Source organism: Pseudopodoces humilis, chromosome 10 (genome assembly GCF_049639895.1).
Source record: "Pseudopodoces humilis isolate 2021_Gansu_Grassland_sample_001 chromosome 10, ASM4963989v1, whole genome shotgun sequence".
Taxonomy (NCBI): domain Eukaryota; kingdom Metazoa; phylum Chordata; class Aves; order Passeriformes; family Paridae; genus Pseudopodoces; species Pseudopodoces humilis.
In genome coordinates this window covers 3,815,830-3,836,276 of record NC_142209.1, presented here as the reverse complement: position 1 = coordinate 3,836,276, position 20,447 = coordinate 3,815,830, and the positions used below count along the sequence as shown (strand labels likewise).

Here is a 20,447-nt window from a genome sequence, read left to right as displayed (position 1 = left end):
CCGCCTCCGGGCACGGGCAATCCTTTCACAAGGGGAAGCCGCATCAGGAGAGCTTCGGATGGAGATGGATTTGGGATCCCTGCGATGCTGATCACCTCCCCTAACGCAGGTGTCTGCCCCAGCCTGTCTCCCCTGTCCTCGACCAGCGAGCTCGAGCTGCCAAGGGGAACGTGGCTCACGGTCTGCTGGCAGACGCCCCATCCTTTTCAATTATGTGCAGTCCAATTCCCATCACGAGGAGGGGAGCCAGGAGGAAATGCCACCGAAGTCAGCGGAGTCATGCTGCACAGTCTGGAGTGAGCAGGAGGAGATGCTAAGCCTGGCCTAAGCACACCACCCGGGTCTCTTATATCTGCCCCGTGCCGGCACAACCCTCATTTAAATTTATGGCATCCGTTCCCTAACTAGCAGGCTGTGTTTATAATTAATAACAGGGACGTGGGGAGATGTGTCCTTTTTTCCTCTTTAAATCCAAACATCAGACAGTGTTTCAGCCTCTGCTGCCTGTGATGCAAAGCCTGCTCCAAAACCTGGTCCCCAGCTGCCAGCCTAAAAGCCAAACCGCAGGGCCTTGACCCCAGCAAACATTACCAACACACAGAGCTGATTTTTTCCCAGGCTAAAGCTTTAATGGCCCATGGGCTTGGAGCCCTCAGCCCAGCTCACAGAAGTGGGCACCAGCACACTCTGAGGTGAAGCCAACACACCTCAAAACTTTGGCAGCCACCAGCCCAGGGAATAGATGCTACAGAGCTATTCCTGCTGGCCCAATTCCCACAAGAGGAATGAGCCCCTTTTTACTGCCTGTCCTCACCCCAGGCTTAGGGCAGCACAGAAGGGCAGACCAGGATGTCCAGCAGCTGCCCAGGATTTCCATCCCAGCACATCAGTCAGACCTGGAGAAAAGGCCATACCCCAAGCTGTCGGACAAGCCCATGGGAAGTCCAAAAGCCACCAATATAACGTGGCATGGGAAGAAATCAACAAAGATAAAGAGCTCTGTGAATTTCCTAGGGCCCTGTAAAACCGAGGAATTATTTCAGAAAACTGTAAGATCTGTGGAAGCCTCCAGGCACCAGAAGGAAGCCAAACAAAGCCCTGTGTTCCCTGTTGGCTGACTGGGGAAATTACTCCCTGTCCCCAGCTGAGTTCCAGCTGTGGCCACTCTCTGCCACCTCAGAGAGAGACAGGACCACCACCAAACCCAGGAGCCAAATTAGGCACCAAGGGAGATGAGGATTCATCCCTGGACTCTGCAGAGGACAGCAGACCCCCTGAAGTGAGGGATTAACACACAGCAAAGACAGCACAAACAAAGATCAATCCAGTCTCAGCACACCAGATACCCAAGGACTCTCCCTTCTGGAAAGGCTCTGAATGAATAATCCTTCCCATGAATATTGAGAGCTATCTTGAAACAGTGGCTGTCTCTTCCCACCCACCAGCCCTTTTGAAGGCCACTCTAGAAGGATCTCTTTCAAGCATCAGAAACTGCTTTTAAAATCCCATCTAAATTTATTTATGGCTGGCTTATCACACTGGGCTGCACCTTTCCTGACCGGAGTCCTCACAAAAGCCAATGCATTAACAACTGGATGTCTTTTAAACCCTTCTGGGGGTTACACCTAATCCCACTTACTATAGAAAGTCTGGGATACAGCCAAAGGATTTGCCCTGCCCTGAAGGGGGACCTTTGATGGGACCCCCAGCCCCCTCCTTCCCCTAGGGAGGAGCAGGGAGGGAGAGTGACTGGATATCTTAAAGCCTGCTTTAATGCCCAAAACAAGATCTATGTGTAGACTTTGTGGCTGAAACACCATTAATTTTTATTTCTCCTGCACTGAGGCTATTTTGGGCTTGTCTGCCAGCAGAACTTGGCCCTTCCTGCATGCAGAGGCTGATGCCAAGCAAGGAGGAACAAACCCGGACACCTGGGATGGGAAAAGGTCCCTGCTCCCTGCAGGATGGCATGGCTGCCCTTCCAGCCCATCCCACAGGGGTTACAGATGTTCTTTAAGCCCTCCCCTGCTTTCTAAGTGATTCCTAACTCCCACTTCATTTCAGCAAGGACCATTAAGCTTCTGAGATCTCTTGGAAACCTAAATAAAAAGTCTGAGACTACCAAGAGATTTGCAGCCAGTGGTGGAAGGAAATGCTATCCATCCCCAGGAGAAGATGCTGAGGGGGTGGAAAACCAGTGTCAAGCCTCTGGGACCTCCTGGATATACACTGAGCATGAGAGAGGCTGGGGACATGGCCTCCAGGAGGACACCACAGACAAACTGCACACCTGGACCATCTTTCTTAAGGACACAGGAATTCAGAGGGTCCTTCCACCCCGGTAAAAGTTTGGGATTTAGATGCTCAGTGATATGGTTGAAACAATTTCCTTGATCTTTTATTACCCTGGTAAATAATTTATCGGGACAGGCATTTTAAAAAATCCCATAAAAGACCTATAAAACATATTTATCACACAAAAAAACTCCACTCCTTGGCTCCAACCAACAAGCTGAAAACTTGTTTGTATACTTCACTGCACATAAACTAACCAATGCTTTGTGACAGCTTTAAGCTTTTTAACAGCTCTCTCCCTGATGCTTTTTATTTCCATTTTTCTCTCTGTGAATTCACAAGGTAAAACAATAAGAACCCACCACAACAGGAGAGGCTTCTGCTCTTGGACAGATATTGACAGTCAGGAACTGCCTTCCCACTTTTCCTGGAAAATTTAACAAATGTTGCTTTTTTTGGCTGAAAAACACAACTCAAAGTTGTCGTAATTCAGAGTACATTGGGACATAGGAGTTGGCAGATGTACACAGAGGGATGGATGCATGTGTGACTCAGGTGCCAATGGCACAGGCTCTTTGAGCCTCAGTTTCCCTCCTGAGATCAGGAGCACTTCTGTCATCTCCTGGCAGAGGGCAGGGTCCCTTTTTTTGTCCAAGCCTTGAATAAATTGAGAATTCAAACAAAAGGCTGAGGAATGAGTTTTCCCACCCAAAACATGCAGCAGCCACAGGCACCAAAGCTTTTTGGCATTCCCTCGGACACCCAGAGGATCCAGCTGGATGAAGCCTAGCCAGCAGGATGAGAGCTCAGCCTGCTGCCAAAGTACAAAACCAGAACCCAAACCACATTCATTGCTGCAGGCAGGATTCCTGGTGCCAGGCAGTCGCACAGATCCAAAGGCAGACTTTCCACATCCCCTGCAGGGTGCCCACAAACCCAGACCTCATCTGGGACAGCTCTGCCCAGCAAAACACCAACAAACACAGGCAAGGGGTGACTGAGCTGGGGATGGTCTGAGGGGGGTTTCTCCTCATCCCAGGAGCAAGGGGAGCTGTGGGAGCAGCAGTGAGGCCAGACTGAGTCTGGAGCTACCCTGCATCACTCCTCCAGGCGTGCAGAGAAGCTCTGGGAGGAGGGGGAGCACAGCTCTCCGGGTCAGCAGAGCTGGCCATCAGGGCTGCCAAGGCACACAGACACCCAGGCATGCACAGAGCTCGCTCCAGATGGCATCTGGCAGAGGGAGCCAGGAGCAGTCTGGGTCACAGCGCTCCCCATGCAGGACTTGGCTCTTCCCCATCCCCAGGCATCTCCAAAACCCCTCATCCTGGTCCTGGTTCCAACACAGGAGCAATATAATCCAGTTAAAAGCCTTTTCAGGGCTCAATCAACACTCCAGCTGTGCTCCCCTCTTCACTGGGCTTTCCCCCTTCTGCCTTCCCAAAGCCCACACCAGGCACTTGAGCTGCAGCTGCTTTCATATCTGTGCAAGCCAGAGTGCTCCTCTCCACCCTGGCTGGTTCTCCATAAAGCTGCTCTCTGCCTCCACCATGTTGTCTACAGGGAGATCAGAAAGTCAGAGCAAACTCAGCCAAAAGGGCTGTTAGATGAAGAACAAGCTCTGAGAAGGTAGTCATTGGTCAAAGTAAGCTGGGGCTGGGGTGTCTGCATGCTAGGCATCACCTCTCCCCAGCTCCAGTGCCACCTTGGTACACTCACAGGGCATGTGATAGGCCAGCAAGGACCTATCACCCACAGCAGCACAGCAGGGACATCAGGCTTCCCTCTCTCCTCCTCATGGGAGGAATGATGAGCCATCACTGCCATCAGTGGAAGGAAGCAGAATGGGCACCATGAGCTGCAGTATGGATTAGATCTCTCCAAGCTTGCTGGGATGGAGATACAGCTGCGGACCTCAGTGGGTCCTTTTGGCCAGGGAACATTGTGGAGTAGCTTTTCCTGGGACTCCAGGCTCAACTCTGGGGCCTCTCCCACCTTCACCGAGTCCCACAGCTCCTTTGGCTGCCACTTCTGTACTGATGAGCACATTAGCAGTTAAGTCCATTTGCAGATTTAAAAGTCAAACCCTGCCACAGGAAATTAAAAGATAATGCAAAGAATTATTTAAAAAAATTAATCTTTATTACTCTCCACTCCCAAGCTGCTAATAAAATAAAATGTGTTCCTCATGCAGTCTCTATAAAAACAGGTTATAAAGCAGAGGAAGAGAGGGAGGCAGATGCTTTAAAAAGGCATCTTTCATCCCTCCGCCCTGCCTGCCGTAACCATCCATCTGCACCTGCATGTCAGCTCCCAGCGGTTTCCAACCCAGCCAGCCCTCTTTGCCCTGCAAGGTAATTATTCCCCATTTCCATCTGATCCCCCTTGTCCTCCCTGTTTTACATCTCCAGGGGATCAGCAATCCAGGGTCCAGATAGCAGTCTAGAAGGCGGTTTAATGGCACACCCTCCTTGCTCCAGGTATATCCGAGCCTGTATAAACCAGGATGAATTACAGCTCATTACAGAAAGGCCAGGCACTTGGGAAGTAAACAACACAGCTATTACAGACGCCAGCAACAGCTCCACAACACTGGAGCAGGGCTGATACATGCAGGGAACCATGCCTGAGAGAGAGGTCAAGGATGCTCAGCAGCTCTCAGAAACCAGTGAAGAGGCTGAGGGAGGTGGCAATTGCAAGAGTTTCTTCTGAAAATGCTTCTCTCCGAGGCTGTGCTCAAGAAAGCAGCTTAGTCCTCGGTTTTCTAGCTGGAGCTTGAGCCCATGAAGTCAGATATGGGGCTGCAAACAACTTCTGTGTCATGATACCATGAACAAGTCAGCCAGGTTTTGGTAGGTCCAAGAGCCACCACAACTGAGGAAGAGAACCCAATTTAGCACATGAGGGAGATGAAGAAGCAAGAGGCAGCAAACCCACCAGCTATGTCCGTGCTGCAGTAGAAGGAACAGCCACAGGCACAGATCTGTGTCCCACCTGCCTTCTGGCCAGCCTAGGAGTGTGCCCGGCCAGGAGAAGACCCACCACCAGTGTTCCTGCCAAAGCAGTGCCCCTGGGTCTGGTAGAAGCACAGGCAGGCCAGGAAGGAGCAGGGGGCTCCACAAAAAGAGAGCTGAGGGACCAAGAGCAGCTGCATTGCATCACAAGCACAGCATGAAAGCTGCTCCATGCCCTGAGCTGGGGCAAAGGAGCTGGAGCCGAGCAAACCCCGGAACATGCCCTGATGGCTCCATGGGAACTGCAAAGCCCAACCTCCCCATCCTCAGATGAGCAGAACAAGCACCAAGCCCACCCTAAGGCCTCCCCCAGGCAGCACACAGTGGGTTTATTCCAAGTAAGGCAGCCCCACACCTTCTCCTCATCCAGGATAAAGGGAGCATTTGGCCTTTTCTGTCTCCAGGAGGGGAAGACGCATCTGGAAATGAAGTGATGGCAAGGAGCAGGTGCCAGGGGTGGAGGAAGGAGACAGGCAGAAGCACGATCAGGCTCAAACACAACGAATGAGAGCCCCCTGGGAGGGACAGTGCCTGCAGTGCTGCTGCCCAGGACACCTGCGGTCCCCAGCACAGGCAGGAGCACAGGGGGACACCACAGCACAGCGAGGTAGGAGGTGGCTTTCCGAGGGGAGGTTGACTATGATTGATGGTGCCGTGCTGTGCTCTCACTGATGTAGAAAATTAGAGAGAGATCACTTCAGATACCGACCCATCTGAGACACTTGTTGTGTCCATCTCCAGTACACAGGCGCCTCTCGGGAGCTCTCCCCCAGGTTTGCAGGCTCATTATTCAGAGTGCTGAACTGGGAAAAGCAATGCTCTTTTATTCCAACTTCTTTTCTCCCCCCAAAACTACTGCATTGTATTATTCTTGGGAGCACATAAGGCGCTGATTTCCTTGCTCAGCTACTTGAAGGAAAGTTTGATTCGCCTCAACTAGGAAAAAGTATCCCTTCACTTTTTCTTTTCTCTCCTCAACCAAAGCCGGGAAGACCCTTTATAAAATACAGGAGCCATTTTCTAAGATGGAAATAGCTCCTTTAAAAACAGTGAGTCATGCTCCACACCGAGATGGATCTGATAGCTGGCACTCTACTAATGTAGCCTTGTGCTATTGTCCTCCTGGCAGGTTGGTCCCTTCTTGGCTTGCAATCCCTTTGCCATTTAACCAGTTCCTGGTTTATTGTGGCTGCTTTTGTTCTTCCACTGCTTCTCTGCCAGATGACAAAAGAGTTTTAAAATGTTCCTTAAGTGTGTTTTAAAAAATTCCACATAGGCTTTCATATGAAATGATGAAGCCAGCAGTCTAGATGAGCTCAGGAGGGGTCACAGCACAAACAGGACACAGCTGGGCCCTTGACTTCAAACAATGCTGTCCCTCATTAGTAGACAACCAGTTTCTTTCCAGACAGACACAGCATCTGAGCTCTCATTCCTTTAGTCCCAATGTTTCCATGCTGGTCTAAAAATAATAGAGGAACCTCTCTGACTGCTGCCCAAACAGTCCCAAACAGGCCTTACAGTCCTGCAGCCAGTCATCTTTCTTTAAACTCCCCCACAGCTCCAGGCACCTACACCAGCCCAGGCTCTTCCACTTTGCCAGCATGGCTATGAGAGACTGACCAAGAGGCTGGATGTGGGGACTACCACCTCTGGCAAGGGCAGGGAAATGGTTGAGTTTCCTTCATGACTCCAAACTGAGCCCCTGGATTCTCCTGCCAGCTCTGCACCTTGGGACAGCTGACCCTGTTCCCATGGCAAAAGGGCAGGTTTCTTTTTCTTAACTCTTGGGTATCTCAAAAACAGCTTCAAACTTGCTTTGAAGCCCATCACCCAACATGAATGTCCAGGCTAAGCCCAGACCTGCTTGACTCCTTTGTTGGAAGGACAACGGTGCCACCAGCTGCAGCCCTGCCAGTGCTCTGAGCATCCCTTGGGTCACAGGGCACAGAGGGCTGGCAACAAGCAGCAAACACCAAATTCAAGCCAAAGTCTGAAGCACTCAAGAAATCCCTATAGGAAGATGATTTGGAACAAACCATTGCTCTTCTTCCCTCCCATACATCCACCACAGACTGACCCCAGTGCCTCCTACCGATTTTCCCAGTGGTAGTTAGTCATCTGCCCTTTGGAAATCCCTTCTGGGGGTGGAGAACAAATCCCCACACATCCCCCCTTTCTCCATCTGTTAATGGCTTCCCTCCACCCAGGCTGAGCCTCCCCCAGCCTGAGCTAATGGTAGGAAATTAGCATTAAAATGATGGTTCGCTATTAGCGGTGCCTCAGCTCCCCATCACGCTCCAGGAACAGCAAATGACAGGCTGTGATTTCCCTGCCGCGGTGCAGAGGAGAAGGAACAACGGCAGCCAGAAGTGCTGAAGATACCCAAGGAAAGTTTTAGGCTCATCTCTCCCACCCCAGCAGCCCTTTTCCCTTCGCCATCCCCGCCGTGCTCATCCACCGCACAGGCAATCCTACAAACAGATGGCACCTGGGCAGGAAAGCAGACAAATTGGCTCCCACCTGCAGGAGCACTAAGAGCTTTCAAAGCACACGAGCGCTCGCTCGCCAAGAGCCCCGCGGGGTGGAAATGCCGGAGGAATCTGCCATCGCTCGCCTTCCTCATGGCTCCACAGCTCCAGATCCCTCCTCGCCTGGCTGCAGGCGTGCAGCTGGCTGCTCATGGGAGCTGGTGGCAAGAGGAGGCTGTTGCCGTGTCCTGAATCGAATGGAAGAAGCAATTCAGGCTTGAGCATCAATGGTGTGATGTTTCTTTCCATGTCAGCACACCACTTTGGTTTGGAGGGCTTGCAGCCTGGAGTGAGAGGGTTTTCGTGGGTCCCCACTGAATATCCATCTGCTTGTTGAAAAATGAGCTCAGCTCAAGCTGCCTGCTCTCTCTTCCTGCCAAAGTGGGGGTCTGCCCTCCCAGGAACCTCCCCTCCTTGACCAGGTAACTGTGGCAAGAGTGTGGATGCTATTAAGAGTTATTTCATTTTCTGCCTGCCTGCTCCTCTGAGCCCACCTGGCTGTAAGCTTCTCTGTACCTAGCGGTGAGGGAAGCAGCTCACGTACCAGCCTGCAGAAAGCCAAGAGGCAGGAGCAGCTCAGCAAATCCGTGGGTGTCAGGGCAGGCTGTCAGCTCCCTTTGGGCACCTGAGTGACCCTGCACTTACTCAGCATAGATGGTGAACTCCTCCTCGCAGAGCCCCACAGTGCTGGTCAGCTGCAGCACGGAAAGGGGACACAGCAGGGCTGAAATCTGCAGGAGCATTTGGGTGCTTTCAGGGCATCTTATGTGGAGTCATGCACACCTGCTGAAAAATTCCAAAACTGCATTTTAAGCCCCTTAAAGGGCTTAGGTCAAACTGGTGACCGGCAACAGGATCCAAAGGAACAGCATGAAGCTGTGTCAGGGGAGGTTTAGGGTGGGTTTTAGGAAAACATATTTCACTCAGAGGGTGACTGGGCACTGGAACAGGCTCCCCAGAGCAGTGGTTGTAGCCACAAGCCAGCCAGAGCTCAAGGAGTGTTTGGACAATGCTCTCATGGTGGGATTGTTGGGGTGTCTTGTGCAGGGACAGGAGTGACAGTCCATGATCCTTGTGGATTCCAACTCAGGATATTCTATGATTCTACAAAACAGTGCCCTTCCCTCTACCTCATCCTAACTCGCTTTAAAAGCACCTGGACCAGCAAGTGTCCTCAAGCCCCAGCCTGCCAAATGCATTGTCATGGGCCTAAGGGATGCAACAGGCAGAGGGAAAAGAATAGTAGTAAAGAGCAGGATAAAAAAGTTTTCCCTTTCCCCAGCATTCTCATCAGCAGCTGAGATGTGGGAGCAGGGAGGACTCACCTGATGATGGATGAGAGAGAACTGATCCTTGGTAAGGCAGAGCAGGAGCAGAAGGAAGCGCTGCTCCCAAAGGCGACTCTCACACCTCCTTGGGATAAGAAAAACAACCATGAGAGGCAGCAGAAGCCCTTCTCCCTGCATGTTTGGAATCCATCTCCGGCCTGTCAGGGGGGCCACGACCCAACCGCACATTTGTATATTCACTGAGCCGTACACCCAGCTCAGGCAGACTCCTGACAGATGCAGATGGGAAAGCCATTTTTCATAAAGTGAGGGTAAAAAGGGAACAAGAAAAATATAGCAAAACAAAAAAAAAAGGCTCAGGCAACAGCTGGAAAAGATACAACAGGCTCAGGGCTGAGAGAGAAGCAGAATCAGATTAAATTTTTGGATCTTTAAGCACATTAAGAGGCCAGTCCCCTTCCTCTGTTTTCTACTGTAGCCTAGTGGCAGTAGGTCTCTTCATCCTCTTCTCCATAACCAGCTGAAAAATGAAAACTGGACCCAGAACAACACCAAGGCTTTGCTGAACGGGCCCCTGGGGACAGATGCTGGTAGAGGGGCTGCTGGAGCAGGTGAGCACAGGCACCTTTCTACAAGATCAGCTCCTGTTCAGAGGAGATGAGAGACAGCCTGCAGAGAGCATGAAGCATTAACATATAAGTCTGCCCCTCAGACCTGGACCTAGCTTAGGCCTGGCCCTAAGGAGCATAGGGCCCCCAGGGCCCTGGAGGAACATCCCTGGCAGACCTCCTGCTGGAACAAGCCTGCCAGCATGGCAGAGGACCACTCTGTGCAACGCTGCCATGACAGCAAGCTTCCAATGGCCCCAGTTTGTTTCAGGCAGTGACAAGGGGTTTCCCTCTGTCCCAGGTCACCATGCAGCCAAGAGGCATCAGTGACACAGAGCCACTCACCCAGACAGCAGGAAGCTCAGCACAATAGATGCTGTCCCCTGAGCAGCATGCCTGCCTGCCCTGCTCAGCACCAGGAGCCAGAGGGTCCCAGTGCAAGCCATGGGGAAGGGGAAAGGGAAGGAAGAATTACCCTCATGGAGGGAAAGATTTCACCTCTGCCAGTGACATTCTGCTGTTGTCACCGCCAGCCATAACATCACCCTCTTGATGTGAAATCTAAATTGACAGTGATACAGGAAAGGAGCTGAGAGGGCAGCAAACTCTGCCCAGCCCTCTTTGTAACCCCCAATCTCTCATGGCTTCCAGCCTCTGCATGGAGCAGAGCCAGCACCTCATTACCAGGTTACTAAACAAGTAGATATTCCTTTTCCAGAGCCATGGAATAATATTTTCTTGCAGTTATCCATCCTCCTGGACAACTCCGAGGAGAATTTCATTTTGGTCTCTGCCGCATCATCTTTGATTCTGAAGTGAGAAACAGATGTAGGAGCCCACACCTCCTTTGCAAAACAACACATGCAGCAATAAGCTGAAGTCACCAAAGCCTGAAGAGCTTCTGGTAAGAAAGTCCAGGTGCCTTCAGACTCACTGGAGGTGCATTAAGCCCCATTGATCCCCGCTGCCTGTGGCATTTCCAGTGGATATTCATTCTCTTTGTCCCACGAAAAGGCAAGCACAGGGCTGGGCAGCAAGGCTTGGTGAAGGTTACTGCTGAGACCTGGCAGAAATGTCATCCAGCAACACGTTTCGAGAAAGATTCATCCCCAAGCAGCCTGGCTCCATAATAAAAGTGTCAGAGCAGCTGACTTGCTTCCCCCCATTCTCATTGCATACAGATTTATCCTGTCTCAGGTCTCTCTCCCTCCACAAGCCAGCACGTGCCTTTCCTTTCAATAGGCTGGCAGTGAATCTCAGCCAGCTGAGATCGTAGGAGAAAAGGGAATACAAGAAAGGTGAAGGCATCATAGGGGGAAAAAATTGCTCAGGAGCCATGTTTTCCTCTCATTTCGGCTGCTCTCAGTTCTGAAATGGAGGAGGGCGACATGAGAGGTAACTTAACATGAGAATGCATCAAAACCAGCAGCCATTTGTTCTGATGTTCCAAACAAATTCCCTAGCTGAAAAAAAAAAAAAGAGAAAGATATATTAATGGTCCTTTGCAAACAACTAAAAATACCCACAATGGCCAGAGCTTCTTTTGGATTTTTTTTTTCCTTCTCTTCCCTCAACTTACGCCCAAAGGAATGTGCCACACAAATTAAAATGATTTCCCTCCAACCTGCAAGATAGGAGCAGGCAAGGCATCCTTCAGCTGTGAGTGAAAGAGATGGAGCCTGCCTTTGTCAGGAGCATGCCAGCCCCGGGGAGGTGAGGTGGTGGGGGACGGCAGACAGAGCTGCAGGGATCCTGTTGGTTAATTCCCAGTAACTGGGACAGACAGGTCTGTGCCAGGCACCCAGCTGGGGTCCAGGGGGTGTTTCGTCAACATCAATAGCAGAAGTGAATCCTGGGCACCTCAGCTGCCTTGGGGGGATGTAGAGTAAGAGCAAAGAGCTGTGGAACAGCTTTCCATGGAGCAGAGAAAGCCTCTACTACCACCGAAGCAGTCCTGTTAAATTTGCAAAATGTATTGCAGGGGGCAGAGGCTGTGATACCTCCTGGCCCCATGGACATTATCACCCAAGGACATTGTTTTCCTGGCCCATGCCAGGGTACCCACTCAGGAACGTGCCCTAGCACACGTTTTCTCCCCTCAGCTGTGAGTCTACTTCTAGCAGTGAGAGCTCATAGGCAGAAGGAAAACCAAGACCACCCCCACCAGACTATAAAAGCGCTGCTTTGCTGTGCCACAGCTGTTTCTCACATCTGGATGCAGACAGCACTCAGAGCACTGCAGCTGGCCCCAGCTCCTTGGTTAGCATTCCTGTTAACACCAGGCAGGCGAGAGGTCTGGCAGCCGAGGTGAAGGGCCACTTCATCTCCGTCATGTTCTCCTCTGCTAATGAAAATGTTTCTCCAGCGTGTCCTCGGGAAGGTTTCCTTCAGCTCCAGCCCTCGTGTGATTGAAGGCTAATCTCTGTTACTCGTGGCTGAATGGCAGCCCACGAGGAAGGTGATGTATTGTGTTTCACTTCGACTCGACATTTAATGGTGCTGGCAGAAGAAGAAAAAGCAACAGATGTTTCTGGACTGAAAGTGAACTCCTCCCCAAACACTGAGAGGTCAGGGTAGGAACAGAGGCCTCATGGACCCTTTTAAATTCCAGCCTGCTTTGAAAGGCCACTTGGCTTGCCAACATCCTCCCTCCCAGAGGCAGTCCAGCTGATAGCAGTGGCCACAGGAGGTGACATGTCCTGCTGCCACCCCATGGAACATGACTGGCCTCCAGTGAAGTCCCCATCATCAGTCTGGTCAGCACAGCAGTCTGGAAGAGAGCCAAGGTCTAGAGTGCAGACTTTTTTTTGGAGGAAAGCATGTGACAAAGGCTCAACACTCACAGATTCCTCTGGCTGGCTCCAAACTTAGTCACTGAAGCCTCAAGATGGGAAATTTTTCAATCTTCATGTTAGCTTCCTTTTAAAATGCTTGGAGACCTCCTGATAAAAAAAAAAAAAAAAAAATTGAGAGAAAAAATCAGGTTTACAATCCTCTTGCTTTTGTGCTGCTCGCACTCAAGGAGACACCTGGCTCCATGACACACTTTCTCCTCTGCTCCACAGCTCTGCAAACACATTCCAGGCCATCCCCACCACCTGCTGCTCTCCTGCTGTTTCTCCCCTCACTGGAACCACTCAATTATCTATCATGGCACTCTGCCCCCTCTATCTGCAAAGCTTTGTGGCTTTTCTTTTCCTTTTTTTGCCCCTATAAAACCACTATCAGCATTTGTTGAGGACACCCAAACACAAAACAAACTCCCCTGTTTGCTTTCCCTTCTCCCACTAGCACTGGTTGTGGGGCGTTTACCATGGACCACACAAAATGCATCCCTCAACAGCTAAACCTGGAGGAGGAGAAGGAGAAATTAAGAAAACATACAGGAGGGAAAAGAAAAAAACTTCCAATTACTGGCAATTATTTCTACTTGATCACCCACTGTGCACTGTGCCCCAGACACAAATCACACTTGGCAGGGCGGCACAGCTTGTACCTGCACACACAGTGCACAAGTGAGCACACAGGCTGTTTGGTGAAGGTATTCCAAACCTATTTGGGCACCTATTTTGAGCTCAGCTGGCTCCAGCCTTTCTGAGGGTCTCATACACACCAGTCAAGTTAGAGGTGATGCTCTCACAAGCCATGACCCAAGTCCTGGAACAGAGGCAAGGCACTTGCCTGGAGCTGAGGCCTGCCATGAGAGATTGCCCAAGGGATGTCCATCCTCATTCCCAGACTCACCTGTCTGGGTTCTCTGGCAGTTTTTCCTTCCCAGGAGGCATGGCAGCTACGGAGAGCACTTGCAGACGGCACAACCCTGCCAGAGACACCTTCCCCTCCACGGGAGAACACGCTTTGCTCCCAGCCAGAGGGAAGGACGAGGCACCCAGCACGCTGCCGCAGTGGAGGAGGCACTCAGCCAGCCACTAATGCTTCCCACTGTCTTGGAGCAAAGGGATGGATTAGCTTTTATTAGCTCTTATGAAGAGCACATCACTCCTGCCCTTTCCTCCTCTCACAAGGCTCACGCACAGGCTCAGCTGCGCCACAAGTGAAGCAGAACCAACTTACCTACGTGCTGGTGGCCCCAAACTCCTCTTGGGTCTTGGATAAATCTTACAAATCCTAAATCTTAGGCGAGCTGGGAGTTAGAATGGAGCAATCCTCCAAAGGGTGCTGCTGCAGGTGCTGCCCAGAAGTACTTAAATAAAGATGGATGCTTGGCTTTTACATCTGGATCTCTCAGGTGGCACTACGCCTGAAGGAGGGCATGGTCTCCACAACAGCCAAACCAAAGCCAAGGCCCGGTCCCCAGAGCAGAGACCCAAACCCGGGGCTGTTAATCTGGGGGATGGTCCGTGGTTTTCCTGCTGAGTGCTCCTGCCACATGCAGCATCCCTGAGCCCCAGCACCCAGGCAGCAGCTCGGCTGAGGGATGGTGCTGCTCCGGAGAAGTCTCTCTAAAGGCGCTCTGGGGCTTGTTAGCAGGGTGATAAAGGGGATGAATGGCCTCAGAGAAACGCTCTGTCTCCTGCTGCGGCATTCATTATCCTTTAGCCAGGCAATTCTTCACACCAGCCAGGAGCTCTGGGCTGCCTCGTTCATCGTCCGCGGGGGCTGCTTCCCACGAGAGGCCACGCTCGGTACCCGCGGCTCGCCCCGGGCGGCTCGAACGCTCGGAGCTCATCACCTTCCTCCCACACAAGCGGATTGCTTTCCCAAACACGAGGCTCCCGTGAGCCGAGCCACAGCTGCCCCCGGCCCCAGATCTGCGCATTTTCAGCCTGATTTCCCAAGGAGCACAGAGCACATCCTGCTGCATCAGTCTGTCCTCTGCCCACTCCCTAGCAACTTCTGACACTGCAAACAGATTTCAAGCTGATGTGACAGAGCAACAGAGGTCTCGGAGACAGTCAGAGTCTATAAATTTCATGGGAACAGATTACCAAACAGAGGAGAGACATTATTAGCACCTTCCAAACTGTAGTGTATCATCCCTTATTAGACATCAGACAATTTGTGTGGGAGAGAAGCTATAAATATCCCAGGAAAGGGAGCTGCTCCATTCAGCACTAATAACTTACTGGACACCAGAGACTCCAAATCCAAACGGTACATCCGCAGAAGATGAGATTTCATGGATCCCACTGCACGTAGCACCAACAGGAGAAGGTTTCAGGCCTATTTGGCTGATAGGAGATCCAGCCAGCTAAATGGCATGTTTGCCTTTGGAAAGTCCATGGAAATGGAAGGTGGGCCCTTCCCTCATCCTTCTTCAAGAGACCAAGCTGAGGTCCTTCTGCATTTCCAACCTTAATTGCCCTCCCAGATTTATGGATGAGTTCAGCTGCTGCCTAAAATGGAAGTGACATGCCCAGCTCCAAGGGGGAGAACTGATGGGCTGAGCAGCTCTCTCGCCCCCACAACTCTCCCATTGCCTCTCCACTGTGTGGACAGAGATTTCACCTTCCAGAAAAGATGTTTTATCCACAGACTGCTGCCAGGAAATGCCAGGAAGACATCCCAGAGTCGGAGCAGCACCTGGTGAGCTCTCAGCAGGATCACTTACACGTCAAGCTGCTCATCAGCTCTTGACTGATGGGTGGAACTTGTGAGTGAGAGGAAGCTCATTCCTCCACACACGGGTGCTTGCTGCCCCAGCACGGGGCTGGCAGGCAGCAGCATGGGTGCTCTTCCCCCAGGAGGAAAGAGTGAGCCTCAGAAACCCTCCTTCTTTCTGAAAAGGATGCAACACCTTCCTGGTTCTCCCTCAGAGTCAATTAACATTGTCACATCAGCCAGTGTGACACAACCTTGCTAAGGCTGAGCCCAGCATTTCAGCTCTCTCTGACCCCTCTGTCAGAAACCCAAACCCTGTGTGCAATTTGGGGATAGAGCAGGGTGATCCCTGTGCTCATTTAGGATCTGCACTGATAACCCAGTTGTTATCTGTTTGGAGTGTCGTTTCCAGCTTCAGGCATTCCAGAGCCCTGGCAGAAACTGAGAAGTGAGAAACAACCTTTTTCCCTCCAGCTCATTTGTGACACTATCCCAGCTGGCCAGACACAATTTGGGACTTCTCTGATTCACCTAGTAAAGGTCAAGTCCCAGGAGGTGCCTTCAGCCTGGTGAATCATGTATCACTTGTACCTGTGGGGCTAAGGACAATTTAAACATGTGCTACAGCACATCCTTTACTCAAAAAAAAAAAAGAGATTTACACTCCAGGGGTGGTGACTTCCTGTTCTGACCAACAAAAGGGGGGATGGGGACTGAATTCAAGCTTATGTTCATTAAAATAGAAGGGGAAAAAAAAAGAAAACCCAGAAATCCAGCCACTCTATCCTAATTGCTCTTATCCAACCTTTCACAGTGTTGCATTGAGCTAAAGGGCCGCACCTGAAAGTGTGCCAGGAGCGGCATGAAATGTTAATGTTGCAATTAAAACAATATGAATATTGCAGCACTGCTCTGCTGCTTCCCATCAACTGAACAATTCTCATTCAATAGAAGTCAAGTTACATTTCAGGAAATAATGAGGTCTGTTAATTAAGTCTGGCCTATGAAGACAGCAATCTTAAAAAGAGAAAAAAAATATTCAGATCTCCCCAAAATATGTACATTTGCTGCTTATTACCTGCAAAGGGGAGTCTTTAACGCTGCTCAGTGCCAGGATCACAGGTCAGCACCACTGTCTTATTGCACACATCTAGAGGAAATTCTCTTTGTAATGATAAAATGCATAAGTCATGACCTGCCTTGTCCCCGGGCGCAGAGCAGGGAAGGCCAGGCTGACTCGTCCCACGCTCTGAATGCAGACAGCAGGTCCCTGACAGTGAATGCCAATCCCAGGCTGGGCTAGCGAGAGGCAGACCAGGCTCTGAGGGGCTGAAGGCAGCAAATCACGTTCAGCTGACACAGGACAGATCCCAGATTGCACACAGGGAAGGGAATTTTCCTCCACAGCCATTCACACAACTGAGTGACAGTGACACTGGCTTGAGCTGGTGGGAGCCACAGGGAAAGTGACCACTGGGTAAGTCCTGGAAGGACAAAGACTTGTCAGGATCTTCTTGTGTTTTAACTCTAAAAAGAGGCAAGAGAGGATCCCCCCTTCCTGCCCCCTGCATGCATCAGACATAGGCACATGTTGCAATAACATGAGCACACAGAACAGCCTAAAGATAGGAAACACTGGGTTCCAGGGGTCCCAAAGGAAATTGATATCAACACACTGCTCCTATGACTTCCCCACTCTCTTTGTTTTCATAATATTCCCAAATTTCTTTATCTGTGACTGTTGTTGGGGTGCCATCCTCTCTCCCATGTTCCTCCCAGCCAGATAACTGCAAGGAGAGGTTGGGCAGGGAGGGTCCATCAGCAGGAGCATTTCAAGGGAAGAGCAGAAGACTGGGAACAGGCCCACCCTGTCATCCTGCTGATTGGATGACACGTCTTTTTTACGACACTTCGTTTTCTCTTTCTCAGAATTTCAGGAACACACAAGAACCACTCATCCTCTGGACCTGAATTCTGCCATCAGTCCCAACCTGACCAACCCACATGGAGCTGTCTAGAGGACACAGAGGAGCTTGCTGTACAAAGAGGAGGCTACAGCAGTCCAAACCTCTCCAACCCCTCCCCTAACCTACTTCCCCAAACTCCAAAGGAAAACTCATCCAATGGCAGGGTGAGGGAGGCCAGTGGAATCCTGGCTCATTCCTTGGCCTCTGCTGATGCTCCAAACTTCAGCCTGTTTTTAATACAGACAAGCTTCCTTGTAAGATCCAGACAGAGACTGAGCCATGCTAATCAAACGTGGTAACACAATGATCCAAATCAGGGGGAGCTGAAAGCATCAGGAAGGAAACACTTCATCTGAAAGAGGAGAAAAATCCAGATGAAAAGATCAGAAAGGACTTTTTGGGTCCTGAATTGTCATAAGGGACTCGGGTACTATTTCTATATCCATCTGAGAGAAATAAACCTATTTTGTCACCAAGGCACACCCAGGGGGATGTCCCCACCTTGCTGCCACCAGCAGCAGCTCGCTGTTTTGTGGATGAGTAGGTGGTCTCCTCCCTTCAGACCACACTTCTCACTCTATTTCCAGATGAACCAGCACTCGCTGCTACCAAGTGTCTGTTCTGCAATAAAGAGCAATAAACATGCCAGAGTAATTAATGTCTTAACAACTTATTACAATCCTCAGATAATTAATCACAAAAGCTAAACATGCTGTCTCACCCTCCTAATGTGTTAATGCTCTAATTATTATGCCTCAATTAAGGGAAAGTCAGCGCTCCTTGCTTAGAAGTGCATGTTTAATAAGGGTGCCTGAATGCAGGCGAGTCAGAGTGAGAAGCGAGGGGATGATGGGGGTTAAGGAAGAGGACACCATTTTTAATGAGGTTTCATGGATGGCTCCAGGCAAGGTATTGACAGCTCCTATCTGGGATCTCACACACGACTGCACGTGTAACTGGGGGCCATCTGTGGTGGCTCCGTGTTCTGCTTCCCACCGGACTATTTATAGGAAAAGCAGCATGTGGGGCACAGAGAAGGCAGGGACTGGAGATGAGCAGTCACACCATGGATCTGGCCAGCACCAGGCAGTTCGTGGAAGCTCTCACAGCAGTCATTAAAGGAGTGGTGGTCTCCTCTGTCCAGCCCACTTCTTGCTCTATTTACAGACAGACTGGCACTCGCTACCACTCCTGACCCCTGCAAAACCTCCCCAGTGCCCAAGCCTCTCCACCCAGTCTTGTTTCCATGGTACTCCTTGCCTCCAATCAAGTTAACTCTGGGATATCCCATGGAGATGATAAGAACAGTCCCCAAAAACCGGGATGTGATATATCTGCTCATCTGATTTCAGCCACTACCTGGGAGTTTTCCACAGGTTCCTGCTGTCTGAAAGCCATGTCTCAAAGAGCACATCATTTAAAAATGCTTGGCTTATAGATGGGAAACCTGAAGGCCAAAAAGTTATTCTGCAGGGGACTTGTGGTGGCTACCAGCCATAAATCTGCCTTCCAGGTGCCTGGCTCTGAACCTCTCTGAATGCTGGGAAACTTCAGAAAGAGGTTCTTGGTGAGGAAGAGCTTGAGCAGATCCTAATGATGAATGTTGGGCCTGAGCCCCTCACCATGTGATAGCAGGAGATTCCTGCTGCCCTCAAGACACATATAACACTTGTGTTTGGGAAAGAGCTGTGAGACAATGTATACTCAAAGCAAAAATGGCATCACGTCCATCCCAGCCTGCAGAAGCAGTGACCCTAAAGAACAAAAGGCTCAAGGCACTGGAATCATGGAACTCTGCAATGCAGCAGACGTGGGAAGCAGGAACTGGGATAGTCAGGCTCCAGATCTTTGTACCATACAAAAAGCTGCAACAGAAGAATGGCTGGAGCCCAAGTCTCCCAAACAAACCCTATGAAAACTTCTTTTTCCAATAAAAAAGAACTCCCCCGCTAAAATGGGTCTTCACACACAAGAAAACTCTCTCTGAACCAGCCTGGTTTCTGTTCCATCCAAGCCTTTTTAAATTTCTCAGACAAATGAATCACCAGAAGCATTTCCAGCCTAGGTTCGACTGCAAAACGATTGCATGAAATAACATACTGTGTAGGTTTGGATGGTTCCCTCTGAGGAATAAGGGAGAGGGAATAAGAAACAAAACAAAGTAAGGCAACCTGGAGGGGACATGAATTTTAAAACCCATGAGCACTTTTAGTTTTCAAATAATCCAAATAAAAAAAATGTTTCACGTAGTTACTTCCACAAAAATAATTCTGTCACTCTGATTCTTTGGTGATGTCTCAGAAAAAACAAAAGAAAGCTCTCCACCTCTGAGACACCAACCTGACAGCAGCTTGACTGGTGAAAAGGGGCTGTTGCCTCCCCACAGAGGCAGCCCTGTGAATTCCCACAGGGATGAGAGCTCAAAAAGAATCCTTGTGTGTTGGGCCTCTCTCCACACCGCTTTCTATTCCAGCAAGAGGCGTGACCTGTCCAGACTCTCCTCCATCTCTTCACAGAGGATAATTTCAGACATCCAGCTCTAGTTCCCTGCACTGGGCTGGAGGCATCACAGCTCCTTATCTGGGCAGCTTCACGAGGCTCTGTGAGTTGCTGCACGGAGATTCCAGAAACCACCCAACCTGCCAAACCTGACCACCCAGGACAGGACCATCAAAACCATTGAACTCTGAGCAAACACAGCCTCCTTAGGAAGACATACGAGGGATGTGATACTTTTTGAGGAATTTAAGGATACTTCTGCTGCTGTTTTCATTGACTTGTGGAGTGGAAAGTTTTCTATGGATGTTGGCATCTGTGCTGAAGGTAGCAGTGCTCAGACTCTTGCCTTCTTTTTTCCAAAAACACAATTCAACTCCCTCAGACACTGCAAGACCGACTACTTTTGTACCTCTCCCTTCTCCGCAGTACCATCAGTGGTCACCTGAAAATATGGGGCATTACTTCTATTCTGGGTCTAGAAATTTTGGATTGGTTATAGTAGATTTGACTTACTCCAAAGTGTGTCAAGTCAGCCAAACATTCAGTGCCAGACGTTCTGGAGAAGCTGCCTGGCTCATGTTAGCAGGCTGTGGGGTTGGAAAAAGCTATTTACCTAGAAGAGAGTAGTATCACATGGCTATGCCTCTTTACACCTTTCTCATCTGAACTCAGGATAAGTTTCTTG

The 20,447-nt window shown here is 50.3% G+C and overlaps 1 pseudogene across 1 annotated transcript; it reads right to left on the bottom strand.

Annotated features, from left to right (window-relative positions):
- Positions 1-7,908: 7,908 nt before the first annotated feature.
- Positions 7,909-19,796, bottom strand: LOC148183651 (uncharacterized; annotated as a pseudogene). Its single transcript, XR_015773382.1, has 4 exons — positions 19,572-19,796; positions 17,790-17,879; positions 16,375-16,741; positions 7,909-9,250 (listed from the first exon to the last, which is right to left on the bottom strand). The product of XR_015773382.1 is annotated as an uncharacterized LOC148183651 (transcript).
- Positions 19,797-20,447: the final 651 nt, after the last annotated feature.